At 42.8% G+C, this 16,211-nt stretch overlaps 1 protein-coding gene across 2 annotated transcripts in view; it reads left to right on the top strand.

The window, feature by feature from the left end:
* The window catches only part of POLR3B (RNA polymerase III subunit B), a 120,252-nt gene that overhangs the window by 85,389 nt on the left and 18,652 nt on the right, over positions 1-16,211 (top strand). The window lies entirely within an intron of this gene.

The raw sequence follows: 16,211 nt of genomic DNA, 5'->3' as shown, positions 1-16,211 counted from the left end.
GTCCACTGCATAGGGATCCCTCCCCTAGATGCTCTTTCTCCATCTGATCCCCTTGGCAAGCCTCACTCTTTCCATTGATGGTTCTTGCTAGGTTTTCTTTCATTTGTAGTTTTGGGTTTGTTTGTTTTCTTTATCTTCAAGAAACATGACACTCTTTCACCATTGATTAACTCATTATCGGTAGGGTCTCTTTTAGTCAATATACCTAGTGTTGAAGTTTGTCCTGGACTTTGAATTTTGGCTCCATCTGCCACTTATTAGTTTTAAGAACAACAACAGCAGCTAACACTTGTTGCACTAGCTGTGCGCCTGGCAGCATTCTCAGCACTTCACATATCCTAACTCTTTTGTTTCTCACACAATCCCAGGATGTAGGTACTGTTATTACCTGCATTATTGTAGATGAGGAAACAGTACAGAGAGAGTAGTTTCCCCAAGGTCCCCCGTTGGTGGCAGAACTGGTTTCTGAGCCCTAGCAGCCTGGTTCCAGAGTCCATGGTCTATAACTAACTACTGTTCTTACCTGACTGCCAGGCAGTTAGGATTGTGCCTGACACATAGTTAAGTGCTCAAGAAGTGATAGCTGTGATCCTTAATATTGGCTGTTATCCATTCTTTAACTTCGAATTTCACCTTTGCTTTTAAATCGCTAGTGAGGTATCTTTTTGTTTTTAATTGATTGAGTTTAAAGATAATTACACATTCTATTCTTGATGATTTTGACTGTTTATTTGCCAAGCAGGTATATCAAACATTACAGTTTATTTGGTCAGATGAATCAAGCCTTTGTTGTCATTCCATCAATTAAACTATTTGAGATGAAGATACTATTTCATAGGAAGCATTTTTTAGTTCAGTTGACAGACATAAGATTATTTTAGACTATCAGTATTTTATAAGAAAGCATTGGTTCCATCCATAAGTGTGAATTTGACACCTCTACTTCATACAGGTTCCTAAGATGCTAATTCTGACCTTTGGAGTATGTTTAAATATATCTTGAGGTTCCTGTATTTTCCACTGATTACCAATGAATATCAAATTTTCTATATTGGGACCATTCCTCCTTCTCTCTGGTCTGGTCAATTTTTGAGATACACTCCTGAGTCCTTCCTAGGGTAGCCGTGGCCTTGTTTACAGCTTCTGTTTTACCTGACCTGTTACCTAGACAGGAGCAAAACTTGAAACTCCTCTTAAAATATTCGCACTTGGCAGCTTTACGTCAGTGTACGCATGGAAGGACGTCTCCATTCGGAATCAGTTTACGAACTTGAACTATTCCAAACCTTGTGCTTCATTCCAGCAGAGTATTGTGGAAGGAGTCAAAGGCTGGCATACATTTCCATGATTATCCACTGTGCTCTAACTCCCTTACACTTCTTGAGGACAGAGACCTTGTCCTTATATTCTCATAAAGCCTGAAAGAGCCTTTCATAGTAGATACTTAGTAGGTAGTTGATAATGGTTAAATATGTGAGTGAATTAAAGGTAGGGAGAAAAACAAAAAGAAGCAAGATTCCTCACTCTGGAGGGGCTGACTTTCCCCAGGTTTTAATCTCTACATTCAACGTGAATGCTTGTGTGTATAGTATAGACAAAGCGGTGCTCTTGAAAATGGAAACCGCACTTGATTAGTAATTTCCTGTAACTACAGACCTTTAGGTAATATGCCAGCAAGCCTTTGTGCTGTCCCATTTTCTCAGACTGTTAATATGCTACGGATAAATGTTCATTGACAGAGGTGGTTTCCAACTTGCAACGATCTGAAATGTAGCAGATTTTAGAGAGCTGTTCAATCTTAGGGGGTTTTGACTGGTACATCTCTAAACGAAACTCAGGGAAGTCCTCCTGGGTCTAGATGACCTTTCGCTTATCGTGAGGAGTTTATCTTGCGAGTTTTCCTTTTCCAGATGGCTTTTAATCTGAGGGTAAAACCTTCTGATTAGCCCGGATTCCCTTGAGATTCTCTTCTTTTTACAGCTTCATTAGATTTATTGAAAAGATTGGGAAAAGAACAAGCAAACATAAAAATAGGTAATGTAAGGTTTAGCAGAGTAGTGGAAGGAACAACATAGGACCCTTAACTGAGCACGATTTTATTTGTTCTTACGTATAATTTTTTCATCAAATAATAAATGCACATGGCTTAAAATGGTCAGAGAGTACAAAAAAGGATGGCTTGTACTGAAAAACATAAGTTCTTGCCTTTCTTCCAGTTCTGCTTCCCAGAAGCAATTTCTTCTCATTTTCATCTTCATATTTCTAAATAATAGTCTTAATATATCCATTCATCTGTTTCTGTATTGCCTGCTGGTTTCCTATCATGGTTGGTAGGAGGATAAAGCATTTTGCCACCTCTCTTTCCCATTCTCAACCTCCATTTCCTAGTAGATTTGTTATAATTTTAAGTTGCTTAATTATTTAGATTGCATTATTTGACTCCATAAATGTTGTTCATTCTCAAACCAAGTAGTTATTGGCACGCGTTTCCTTTGTTATATAACTTTATTTTTTCAGAAGTTAATAATCTCATTTTTAAAAAATTGCTTAATTTTCTCAGAGTTCCTGTCATGGCGCAGTGGTTAACAAACCCGACTAGGAACCACGAGGTTGCGGGTTCGATCCCTGGCCTCGCTCAGTGGGTTAAGGATCCAGCGTTGCCGTGAGCTGTGGTGTAGGTTGCAGACGCGGCTCAGATCCCGTGTTGCTGTGGCTCTGGCGTAGGCCGGTGTCTACAGCTCCGATTAGACCCCTAGCTTGGGATCCTCCATATGCCACTGGAAGCGATCCCAGAAAAGGCAAAAAGACCAAAAAAAAAAAAATTTCTTAATTTTCTTTATTCTTATCTATTATATATTTTTCTATACCATTGACAGCCTTTCAATGCAATTTTCCACATGATCAATAGTCTGTTAGGACCAACAAATTTATTGGTGCTCAGTTCTGGAGGTCAAGATAAGTTCAAGATCAAGGTGTTGGCTGGGTTGCTTTCCTCTGTGTCTTCACATCATCCTCCCTCTGCACCTGTCTGCATCCACATTTCCCCTTTTTACAAGTACATTAGTTAAGAGGATTGGGGCTCACCCTCATGACCTCATTTTAACTTGACTGCCTCTTTAAAGACCTTGTCTCTACATAAGGTCACATTCTGAGGTATTCTGGGAGTAAGGAGTTCCGTAAGAATTTTAGCGGGGACAGTCCACAGTGCACTTTTAAGCTTGCTGAATGGTAAACAATTATGAAATTCCCATTTGAGCTCCCGTTTCTTGGCTCTTTCCATGTTGCTTTTCTCCCCATCCCCACTCCTGTAGTGCAGTAGTCCATCTGTTAAATTGCTGAGAAAAGTATGCAGGGGAAGTAAATTTTCTGAGCTCATGTATGTCTGAACATGTTCTGTCCTCATACTTGATATATAACTTAGTTGAGTATAGAACTCTAGATTTATGTATTCTTTTCCCTGAGGATTTTGATGGCATCGCTACATGGTGGTCCAGATTCCATGTTCCTTACATGAATTGTATTATCGTTCTTCCTGATCTCTGTGTGTGCTCTGTTTTTTTCTCTCTTTTCTTCCTTCCCTCCTTCTCCATCCCACCCCTCTGTCTGGAAGCTTTTACTGTCTTCTAGTCTTGGATTCTGAAATTATATAGACCCTTTTTTCATTCCTTGTCCTTGGAAATCAGGCATCCTCTTATTCTGGAAGTTCAAGTTCCATCACTTCTTGAACATTTTCTTATATTTTTTTGTTGGTAATTTCTTCTTCATCATTTTCCTTGTGTCCTTTCTGGTTTTCCTATTAGATATTGGATGTTCCAGATTGGTGCTCCAGTTTTCTTATCTTTTCTCCTCTACTTTCCATTTCTTTCTAGGCAATTTAACCAACTTGATTTTCCAGGTTTTTTTGTTTTGTTTTTGTTTTACCTACCCATCTATCATATTTTTTTATTTCTAGTTAAAATTTGATTTATACTCTTCCTTTTTTTAACAACAGGTATATATATTCATATATTTTCAGTTTTCTTTTCGTTTTTATCTTTAGTTTTTTGCATTTGTTTTGGTTTTCAGTTTTCTTCTGTTCCTAGTTTTGTCTCTTTCTTGAGAGGGGTTTCTTTCCCTTCTGTGTGTTTAAGGGTCTGGTCGTTGTTGAAAGCTTCCCTTTAATGTCTGGTATCTCTTCTATCCCTAAAAAGTAGTTGGAAACTCTGGTTCCCAGAGATAAAACTTGTTGACCAGTGAATGTCATTGTACGTCGATCGGGCAGTGAACCATTTTTCTTGCTGGTTCAATTTCTGCATTAGGATCTTTCTGAATACTGCCTGAGGGTTGCAGCTGGGAATGAGGGTGGGTGCAGTGCTTAAGGCTATCAGCTGACCTTCTGGAACCAGATGAGGGCGGGACAGTGCACAGACTTTGACTTACTTCCTCTGTATCGGGCGGCACCTCACCCCACCCTCTGCTGTGCTCACTTACCCTTGGGTCATGGCTCACTGTGTTTCATTTTCTTGGTTCAGTGTTAGGGTAAAAGGGTAGTTTTCTTGGCTCTTTGGGGTGGAGAATAGAAACTTGGGTTCTGATGATTTCTTATGTGGACATATCCAGACATTTTTAAAGTATCTCAAAGTGTCTGGTATTACTCGAGGACCTGGTGATAAGCAATGAACAAAACAGACCAAATCCCAGCCCTGTGGGGCCTACATTCTTCTGGGCACAAGAGCTAATGATAAGCACTGAGATGAAAAGAAACAAACAAAAAAGACAGAGGAGCAGCAGGGGAAACACGTGGGGATGGGGTGGTTAGTGGTGGAATTTTAAGTAAAGTGGTTGAGGAGCAGCAGCTCACTGAAAAGATGACTTTGAGTAAAGCCCTCAGAGGAGGAAGGGAGCAGACCCTCTCTGGCTGGGGAGCAGGGGAGGTAAAGGGATGGCCCGGAGTGCTGGCGGACCGGCCCGAGGCCAGTGTGGCCGCAGCAGAGGGAGCGGGCGGTCAGGAGGCAGATGTGAGGCCTCGTAGGTCACCCTGAACTCCAGTTTTTACCATGAAGCGGGGCACCAGGGTGAGATACATGATCGGACTTGTTCTGGCCGCTGTGAAAACAGACCGTCGGGAGCAAGTGAGGGATCAGTGATGCCAGTTAAAAGGCTGTTACAATAACCCAGGTGAGAGTTGGCAGTGAGTGGGGAAGTGGTGAGAAGGGAACAGTCTGGACGCACTTGAACCTCAGAGCCTGCTGGGACTGCTGATGGAGGGGAAGACCCCGAGTCGGTCCTGGGGCCCTCGGCCCCACACCACATTCCGCTTTTCACCTACTTGGTGTCCGTTTCCTGAGCCTTCCCCCGAGTGGCAGTGGTGGGGTGGCAGTGGCAGCGAGGGCTGAGTCTTCTTCCTCCCCGCCCCTGCCCTGTGCCTCCTCTGCGGGTACTTGGGTTACGTTTCTCCTTCTCTTAAGCCACCTCCAGTTCTTTCCTCTATTCGTCAGCTTTCAAGACTGGACAGTTATCTCTTGCCCATTCTTTATCCTTATAGGTTTTTTAATTTTGTCAACTCCTACATTAGTGAGGTTTAGAGAAGGAGTGGGAATAAACACATGTTCCATATGCCCTGTTTACCTGAAGTCCTTATGTCTGTTATTCGAGAATGTTCAACACAAGAATGCTGAGCAGGCCCAGTGTTTTTCAATGCAACTTACAGAACTGAAGTTAAAATTATTTTAGTAAAAAGCGAGAAGGGTTTCCAGAGCGCCAGTCTTCTGTCTGTTGACCAGAGCCTTGCCTCCAAGGTGTCTTGTTTTTATTGACTGTTTAATCATTTCCAAGATTGAAAACTGACTTTAAAATGTTTAAAGTTCACACATTCAGAATTATGACATAAATACTAGCAATTATCAGAAGGATGTTAATCATCTTTTAAGATAAGAATAGCTTGTCTTTTTCCTGGATTATTATTGTAACCGAGGTCTACCATTTTGTCTTTTTCCTGGAATGTCACTGACCTAAAATCGAATTCTTTTCATTTATAAATGAAAGTGTAAAGATTCAAAAATAGCAATGGTTTTGTTAAAAATACTTGTACATGTGGTTGTTAAATATCAGAATATCTTTGTTGGCTGACGTTTGTGTATTTTAGGTTCATTGAGGATAAGAAATATGCCCTGCTGATGTATTTACTCCCTTCCCCCGCCCCTGCAACCCCACCACCACCAAGCACCCAGCACATCACTTTGTCTATTATATGGTATCCACTCAATGTGTCTGTGGAATAATTTATTTTAAAAAATGTCTTAAATGCACAGATACAACAAGCCAGAATCTTCCCTCGCCAAATTAGTGTGACTTACTCTTCCTAGTAAATACCAAAAATGGAATGCCTCATCTTTATTCAGACTGGCACCACGACTTTTATCACCCTGGACTCATAACTCCCCAATCCTAACTGTCCACACAAGCCCATTGACGTTATTGCAGCCGAAATAGCTAAGGGCACATGCCCACCCATAGGTGCACCTGAACTCCAGTGAAAATCTGCCCAGAGAAATCTGTTCGGTCATATCACAGTCACTGCTCTGGGCTCAAAACTCTGTTGGGTTCTCTGGGAGGTAGAAAGGAAACGCAACCCTTGGCAAATGCCCATGAGGAGTTGGCAAAAAGATGAATACAAAGGATTTCATGTAGTTAAATATTTAGGCATGTGGGGAAGACCATTCATGCTAGGAAGTTTAGAGTTTATTGTGGATAGGGGTAAAATCTCAGGGCTTGAAAAGTCTGGTCTAAATCCATCTTCCCCAGTACAAGAATTTCTTTTAGATTATTTCTGGCAGCTGAGTTTTCCATTTTGTGCGTGACCTGCCAAGGGAGGCCCTTGCTGCTTTCTGAGGCAGCCGTTCTGAGGTGGCACCGTCGTGATGGTCGTATTGAGTCCTGGTGCGCTTTGCTGTGATGTACACTCACCGGCCCTGCCCGCTCTGCCCTGTGGGCTTACGGCATGGGCACAGTCCCCTTTACCTCATGGCCAGCCCTGTTCAGCATTAAAGAAAGCCTTCAGGTTGAGGAAATATAGCAAAGAGGTAAAGGTTCTGAGCGCCAAGTGAGCAGTTTTATCCATTTATGCCTTGGCCTCCTCCTCTTTGAAATGGAGACGGTTTCCTAGGAGTTGTTCCTGGGATTAAACAGAATGATGTGTGTAAAGCAGGGAGCACAGTGCCTGGTGCACAGCCAGCGGTCAGTAAAGGGGACTGCTGGTAGGTCTGTCCCGTGTCCTCTCTTGCAGGCTGGGCAGGAAAGGAGGGCAGACTAGGTGGGGTTTGGATGTGGAGGGCTGTGACAAAGATTTTTTTTTTTTTTTCCTGTGAAAGGAAAATAGGGAACAACAGTAAAGAGCAAGTCAGTGGAACCTGTTGACTGACAGGCCTAAAAAGAGCGCAACAGAGGAGGGAGGCCAGCACCGAGACCTGGAGGAGCCAGTGCAGCAAGTGTCTGGAGAGTTAAGGTCAACAGCCCAGAGGCACTAGTGAGCTTGGTGTATCCAAGGAACAGACAAAGGCCAGGCCTGTGCTGAGAAGGAGCATGGTTTGAGATAGTGAGACAAAAAGGAGAGGGGCACATCCTACAGGGCCTTGTGGCCACAAGAAAGGAGTTGGGACTTCATTCTAAATATTCTGGGAACTAGTAGGCCTGCTGGATGGTGAGTGTGAGCAAAGGAGTGAGAAAACCTAACTGTTTGAAGAAGTCAGCTGGATTCCACATGGAGAGCCGACTGGAAGGGAGCAAGGGGGGGAGCAGGGAGACTACGGTGCTGGTCCAGGCAGAAGGGGACAGTGGCTTGGACGAGGACAGTAGCAGTGGAAGAAAGGAGAGAAGTGATGGTTTCCAGGGGTGCTCCGGAATTAGAGCAACAGGGCTTGCTGATGGCTGAGAGGTTGGGGAAGGAAAAGACGGGAGCTGAGGATGAGGTTTGTGGCCTGAGCAGCTGGCAAGGCTATTTTACCAAGAAGGGGAGGACTGGGGATGGTATTTTGGAGTCAAGCAGGGGCAGGGGTAGGGGTGAAAGTTTGGCCCTCAGGTTTGAGATGCCCTGTAGACTCCAAGTGAAGATGTTGAGGAGGCATTTGGATGTAGCTTCTGGAGCTCTAGGAAGAGTGTAGGACTAGAGATAAAATTTGCATGCAAGTTTATGTTATTTTGCCTTTTGTGTATCAATGGTTTATGAGGGTGTTCCTCTATATTCTCTCCCTTAACCGTGAAGTTCTAGCTGGTGTTGTTATTCCTCCTCTACGGAGGACGCTGAGGGTCCGGGATGTGATCACGTCGCTTGCCTATTACAGCTTAGTGCTTGCAGAGTCAGGATTCAAATCAGATTTTTGATTCCAAGTGCATTGCCCATTCTGTTAATTGCAGTTAAGGTGGCTCTTCTCTCTTTTGCTGTCCTGTTACCACTCTGCCCCCAAGGTTGCCATTTCCCCTGAGATTTCCTCTTGGAAAAAACATAGCCTTTTCCTGAGATAGAATTCTAGTATTTCTTAGTGCTATATTTAATATTACTAATTTAAATATTAATTCTAATATATCCTTAAGGAGAAGACACAAAGTTCCTTTTCTTCCTGGATAAGCAGCTTTACCTCGCACTTCTCTGCCATCGGTCTGGAGGAAATACTATCCGCACGTACCTTGTTCCAGAAATGCCTGCCAAACCCCTATATTAAGACACACTCCTAACACAGAGCTGTGTTTTCAGGTATTCCTGTCTTTCTAAAATCAACTCATTGTAAAACACTATCCCCACTCCCTTCTCTAATCGGTCCTCTGTCAAGGCTTCGTAGCCTTGGTTCAAATTACAAATCTGTGAAGAATTTAAGCATATGTAAAATGGAGTAAATTTTTGAGTCCTCAGCGTTAACCCTTCTGCTGATTCATTCGGCTCAATGCGATAGTTAGAGGCAGGACAGGAGGAGCGCTTGAGGGACGTGACTTGGACGGTGATGGCAGAGAGTCGATTTGGAAGAGTCGCACGTGCAGGCACAGCGGTGGCCTCTGTGTGGAGCCGTGGGACAACCCAGCCGTCCGAGTAGGGCCCAAAGAGGAGCTGGATGAGGCTGAAAGAGTTGGGTGTTGGCAACTAAAGTGGGAATGAAATGGGGAATAGTCCACCACATCAGTTGTGCTCGTCATGAAATGAGCCGATACAAATTTCATAGTGTTGTGAGTTTTCTTTCTGTTTTCGGTCTAGGGACACACCAGTGCAAGAGCAGCAGTTATTTGAACTTAATTTTTACTCTTGAAATGTAAAATTGTTTGGAAATACTGTTTTTTTTTTTCCTTTTGGTAGCATCACCTACAAGCTGACACACGTGTGTTCTCTCTGAGACAATGTAAAGATGGTTTTGATATAGGTTATCTTTATGCCCCCTGCTTCTCCTCTTCCGTTTTTAGAGCATTCCCGGTGTTTGAAAAATCCAACGGCCTGATTTTCGTCTTTTGTCGCAAGTTTTCTTTGACAAAGCTGTTGGTAGGGATTCTTTTTGTATACGCACACCATGTAGATGGCATTTCTGTATTCAGCGCCTCATGGAGGAGCCTCTCTAACAATTAAAGGAGACTTGAAAATTTAGTTTCATGGAACATGAGTGTCTATCCTGCTCAAGCCTGATCACTTCAAAGGTGGAAGGATAATTAGTAGTGAAATGAAACAAATGTGACGAGGAAGCTGAATAGCAGTAGTTATGTGCTCTATGTTATAAAGGCTCAGGAAGATGGAAGAAGCCAGAATAAGTGGGTGAACCGGAGCGGGAGAGTCCGTGCTCAGTCGTTGGGAATGAGCATCAGCGCTGCCTGATAAGAGAAGCTTAAATGTAATTGATCAGACACAGAAGCCCACTGAGGAAGGGGGAGCAACGAGTAGCTGTTAGAAGGGCGGCCGACCCAGTAAGCAGCATCACTTTCTGTGACGTCAGGAATGGAGGAGGCCCAAGCAGAGGGACCAAGGGTGGAGGAAGGGGAAGGTATTCCATCAGGAAGCAGGCGTGACAAGAAGACCACTCCAGCCTGGAAGCAGAGAGGATTCTCTCCCAGCTCACTTTGTAGATGAGGGAATTCCAACTGTCTTCTAATGTACCTGTGTCCTTTAGGTCTTTGGGTATGTCGTTAGTATGTCTTTATGTATGTCGTTAGTAAATGCTTCATGAGTCGGCTCTGGTGGGGTTGGAATTCCCTCTCCTGTAACCGTCCAGTATCTCTCCAACAGTCCAGCCTTTAGTAATATGCAGAGTACTGGCAAAGGCAAGGCGACATAGCCCACCTCTACCCCCGCAGGTACATTTGTTGTGTATTTGTTTACAAGGAAAACAAGGAAGGTTTTATTTTAAACTCAGTGGCGGGCAGGGGTGGGGTTGTGGGGGATATTCCAACCCCGAGGTCTTGATCTCCTTTCCCAAGCCTTCTAGACTCCCAGGTACTTCAGAGTGAAGCCATGACTTACCTAATAGATGCGTCATGCTGCTCCACAGGGAAAAATAGAACAGAACATGGGTCTGGAATAGTCTTCGTGTTTTCTCTTCATATTCTTTATCGACTGGCTGTACAGATAAATATAGGAAGAGACATTCGCACAGAATGCTGATGGAGCCGTATTCGGAACTAGCCTTTTTATTAAAATCAAAACCACTCAGGTAAGCCTCTTAAACTTTGGCGTGAGTTCTATATGAAGGGAACTCATTAAAGGCAAACATTTTTATCTCGAGCCTTGCTTTCTGTGATGGTTAGTGCATTCATTAGAAGGGTGAGCAGGTTTCCTGTTCCGTGGGGTTTTTGTTTTTTTGGTTTGCTTTATTTTTTAATTCTTGAACAAAAATTATCTGTCAGCCTAAGGAATTCCCAAGTTAAATTTTGTTTCGCTGCTCAGGAAACCAAATTATTATATTTCCAGATTTCCTCTTACTTTTGCTGCCCTTCACAATAAGGGAGGAAAGAGTGGACTCCTTTGATGTAGGGGGAAAAAAGGCAATATATCACTTCTCTGAAAAGAACATTTCTCAGCCTCTCATGTGAAAAAGGATTAGCACCTCCAACAAAGGTCCTGTAGATCACAGAATCAGCAGCAGTACCAAACAGTATTCCTAAGGAGAGGAAAAACTGTATTTGAGCGAGAGTGTTTGTCCTGGCAGACAGAAGCTTTTTAATAACTGCAAATCTGAGATAATGGCATACACTCCTCAGTATCGCCCCCTAAATCCTCAGCTAGTTTAAGTACAGTGAAGTCGATCTTTGTGTTAAAATGGAAGTATAGTCTTATCAAAATGCAGTTTTTTCATGGAATGGCTCAGTGTCATCTGTCTTCCGTCCATAAGGAGTATGCATTTATGGATAACCTTGTTGGGAAGATTCCTCTCCAACCCTCTCTTTTTCAGCAGAAATTTCATTATAAGTTCACATCCTCCACTCTGAATTGATACACGTTCTTCAGCAACCTGCTGAATTAATTTATTAGGATTTGAACTGAATGTTTATTAGAAGAAAAGACAGTCTCCCCTGAGTTCCCAACACAGTAAGAATCCTCACACAGTAGGCACGAAGAGCCTGTGGGAAGTAAGAAAATGTTAATAGGTGTGTGGCAGAAAAGCCAAGAGGGAAGTTTGTTTGTTGAACAAGGCTGGGCAAAACCTTTGCTTTTTCCAGACCTTTGCTTGTTATTTCTTTTGCCTATATTATGTTTTCTAAAATTGAGAGAATGAAAAGGCTGCTTTAAAGTAATAATAATAACACCTTGTACTCATGTAGCACTTGAGACCGTCCAAAACCCTCTCTGCAAGTCTGCAGCTTCAAAGTCTGGATGTCTTTGGCTCCCTACTTTGCTTGATCCTGCTTGAATGAAAGGCTCCAAGGGGGAGGGAGGAGGGGGCCGATGAGCGAACAGTGTGAGCCCCAAGATAAGGTATATGATGCCAGACAGTTCTTCAGAGTTTTGTTCCAAAAAGAAACTCTGGCAACTCTTACTTTAATGTTAGAAACCAAGATTATTTTGTCCATGGAGACACCTTAAGATTTCATTTACTTTTTTTTTTAAGAACAAATTTTGGTCTTCAATAGCTAGCCAGTAACCCTCTGACCTTTCAGTAAATATTCCAGTAAAGCTTTGAAATTAGGGTGTTTAGTGTTTTACGGCCCAGAATAAAAATCTCCAATTCTGTTTCCAAATAATGTAGCCTCAACACATTTTATTAAGCTCTTGACACATTCAGCCATGTGTATTTTGTAAAGTTCCTATGGTTATTGTTTTACAATAGCTGCTTCCAGAAGCATTGTAAGGGTTTCAATTAATCAGCCCTTTGTGTGCTTCAGACTATGCAAATTTATCACATCAAACCATTCAACTGCTCATGGGAAAGCCGTGTAAAAACTGTATTGTCTTCTAGCGCCTCCTCTCATTTAGAGTGATGTTTTAATAAGAAAGCTAATCAAGTTTTCGTATGCATTATTTATCTGTTAACATGTAAGGAAGAGCCGAATTAAAATTATGTCAAGCGGGATATGGCAAGTGATGAGATAGATCTGGATGTGATTCACCCACAGAACAAAGCTAATATGATTCAACAGTTTTCGTCTCCTCCCCTCCCCCTTGGGATTATTTAAGGTGGTGGGGTGAGGAATAAAAGAAGGTTAATTCGGTAACTGGGAAGGGGGGAGGAAGAAAGGCGTACGCACCTGTGTTCGCCTTCACGTTTTGATTTAGAGGTTTACGTTACTGACTATGCAAAGGCTTATTGAGACGAGTTTGTTCAAAGTAGAGACCTTTCTTAACACTCACAGGCGAACTTGAAAGCATTCCTGCTGCTTCTTCGGCCCCATTTACCACCACGTTCATCAGCAGTAAGCTGTCGTGCACTGGAAATCCGCAGCCCAGGTCCTGTGAAGTTCTCAACTTATTAGGAGACACCGTCCTGATCGTGTGAAATGGTCTGAACAGCCCAGCAGAGCAAGCTGCTTTTCGGCCACAGTGCAACTGCATCTGCTCCTTTCGTTCATTCCCCTTTGCGTTGCTAGTTTGTTTCCTGCAATAAGAGTAATTCAGTTTCTTACGTAATAATAGATGCTGCTTTTCTCTGAGGACCTTAAAGTACCTCTCAGATGTTAGTTCATCTGTTCTTGTGACACAGTTGCCTCATGAGGCGGGTGCTAAGTATTCCCATTCCAAAGACCAAACAACTAAGGCTCAGCAGCAAGTGGTGCTTTACCCCCAAGGCAGCAGCATCAGCTGAACTGCACCCAACCAAATTGAGGTCACCTGATTCCTTGATGACCCATCCTACACAGGTCTGAGAGGCCAGGGGGTGATGCCCTTTAGAGAGGGCATTCCCCCCAACCCCCGTATAGGAACCTCATTGATACTGGGCTTCACAGCAATCGCTCCTTCACCAAACACCACCCCTCTTCTTGCACTATGACTAAGAAACATGGCAGCATCATTTCACCTTCGTTCCGTGCACAGAGCGTTAAACTGTGGAGAATAAATAGCCGTGTCTAAGCAGTACGTACAGACAGTAACAGTAGGCAGTTTAGACTCTGATTAGTGTTATTTCAGCAGGATGCACCACCAGGTTTGCCCTGCATCACTTAGCGCATTCGAGTGTGGCTGGGTGACCTCTACAGGTGTTTTCACTTTCAGCCTTCCTCTAGGGAATGTGTATGGGACACCCCTCGAGGGGACTCGTGGCCCTGAACCTCGTCATTTACCCCCCACCATCAGGGCACTTTTCGCACAGCGTGTAAATTGAGGGAATTGAGGAAACTAATTCTCTGTCACTCAGAAAATAACATATATCCATCTCAGAGTGGTAAATTTAACCCAAAAGTGGTTATACATAGGAGGTAGATTTGCTAAGTAATCATTTTAACAATTAAAAGTGAAGCAGAGTGTGATCTTAAGGGGAGACCTAGCTGTCAGCAAAATAGACAACACTTGGCTAGTTGATTCTTAATGAAGTCACACCAAAAAGAGTTTTCAAATTAAAGATATTATTGCAGTTGTTTTTTTTTTTGTTTTTTTTTTTTGCCGGTTATTTCTTGGTTTCCTGTCTCTGTAAAGTAATATGATGTTTTAGTTTTCTCTTACCTTTTTTTTTTTCCATGTTCTTAGCTTTTTTCCCCCCTCCTATTTGGATTGAGATAGATCCATTATACTAAGACTAGTTTAAAAAAAAAAAAAAAAAGTCCACAAATGACTTTTGAACAAGTCAGTTGCTGTTCATGATTAGAAATACTTTCTAAGAGTGATTTGTCAGATTAACCAGACTTTTGCTGGATAAACCTGTTCTTAAAATGATTTCTATATTTCTGCAAGGCCACGGAAATAGAAATAACAAATTGGCGTAAGAGCCGCCAGTGTCTGGGGCACGACACAGAATGTGGCAGTGGGCACCCCTGACTTGCCTTTCCCGTGTGGCTTGGCAGTCAGACTTGTGGCTTCTTTAGATGCCCTACGTTCTTCACCTTTACAGCTTGAAATTAAGATTGATGGCAATGGAATAATATTTTTTGACTGGGTATCTGTAGAACCTTTCTGCTCTAACTTCCTGGGTTCCAGTTTTTCCTTATTGTCTGTTTTCATTTGTTAAAAGTTCTGTAGTGTGGTCTGTGGCCTAATTCCCATTTGGCCCCTGTGAGTGCATTAAATGTTCCCCAGGCCTGTTAAACTGGTGTCTTTGCATTTCCCTGCCAGGAGGCTGTGCTCTAAACAATGGGGTTGAGACACCAGCCTGAGCCAGGGGATGAAATTTTATTTTAAAATCTGAAATGCTGTGTAAGCATTTAAGGTATGAATCAGTAATTGTTTCACAACAGCTTCCATTCGATATGGTTTATTTGTAGTCCATCCTCTTTTGAAGGATCCAGGGGAGTGTTAACACACTGAGGCGTACTGCATATCATTTACATTTTTAAACCAGCATTAAAGGAAAGTGACTATAACTTTTTTCTAAACATGGGAAGACGTTTTTATGGCCCTGTCCCTGGAGAAACCAGAGTTTTAATTTTTCCTTTGAAAATAAGAGGGGGAAAAAAAAAGACCTCCTGCTCTGATTAAAAATGTGAATAATTCTGAAACAGAAATACCTTCTAAAAAAGAAAAGTGTGGTTCTAAGATTGAGAACTCTCTTCCCCCCACTAATGAATTCCGTAAAATACAAACTTTAAAAAATCATCTGTCTAATTTGAGATTCGAGATCATCACATTCTGTCTAAATATTTTGTTTTAACTTCTAAGCTCATTATGGTCTCTTTGTGTTAACTTGTATTAAAATCTGTCAGCTATGGCTGGTCTCATAAGCACAGTCAGCGGACCAGAATAAGTTAATTATTTACTCGTGTGACTAGTGCTCTTCATCTAACGAAATGCACAGCTGTGTTAGATCTGCAGTTGGATGTGTAGCTTCCATTGTTCCGCAAGTCAGCAGAGGGGAGAAGCCGCAATGATGGAGAGCCCTCGGTTCTTTCTGCTGTTCTGGCTTTCTGTGTCGATTTCATGGATCTTTTATCATTCACTTTCACACAAAACAAACAACACAGGCCTGTCTGCTATGGGAACCATCTTGGCATATAAAAGGGTTTTCAGAGCCTAAAGTAATTTTAAGTTAGCTAAGATTTAATTTTTGGCTTACAGGTGCCCTTGATTCAGATGCAGCCACAGCGGCTCCTACAATGGAATGAAAAAACTCTGAAAGTTACTTACATAACCAATGTATTTTTAAATTGCAGTGTCAGAAGAGGGCCTGTAAGAAAACAACTTCCCAAGCGAGGAAGCTCTGTACCAAATATTAATCAGATTTCGAGCAGAGTCATTAGGGATCAGATTTCAGGGGAGGGAGCCTTGCTTTCCTTTTAGTAACAAAATAAAGTTAAATTTGCTTGATTGAACGTGTCCGCTGAGACTGAGAACACGAAATGCAAATCGCCCCTCTCCTTACCCTCCCCCAGTGTGTCCTGCTTCCACGCCGCACCTCACTCCCCACCTTCTCTTGTCGGGGTGAAGGGGCAGCTTCCTCTTGAGCAGACGCCGCCGTCCCCCATGAACTGGCCCAGAAGGGGTGCCGCTGATGGGGGTGCCGAGGCTCTTCTCTTACACTTTTACACTTTGCGTTAAGGGATGTAGCTGAACCCTCCAGCTCCTCACCAGCCAAAGGGACGTTCTCACCCAAGTGCATCCCAGGACCGGCCTCTTCAGGAATTGC

This window comes from Phacochoerus africanus, chromosome 7 (genome assembly GCF_016906955.1).
Source record: "Phacochoerus africanus isolate WHEZ1 chromosome 7, ROS_Pafr_v1, whole genome shotgun sequence".
Lineage (NCBI taxonomy): Eukaryota > Metazoa > Chordata > Mammalia > Artiodactyla > Suidae > Phacochoerus > Phacochoerus africanus.
This window is presented reverse-complemented; position numbering and strand designations above follow the sequence as displayed.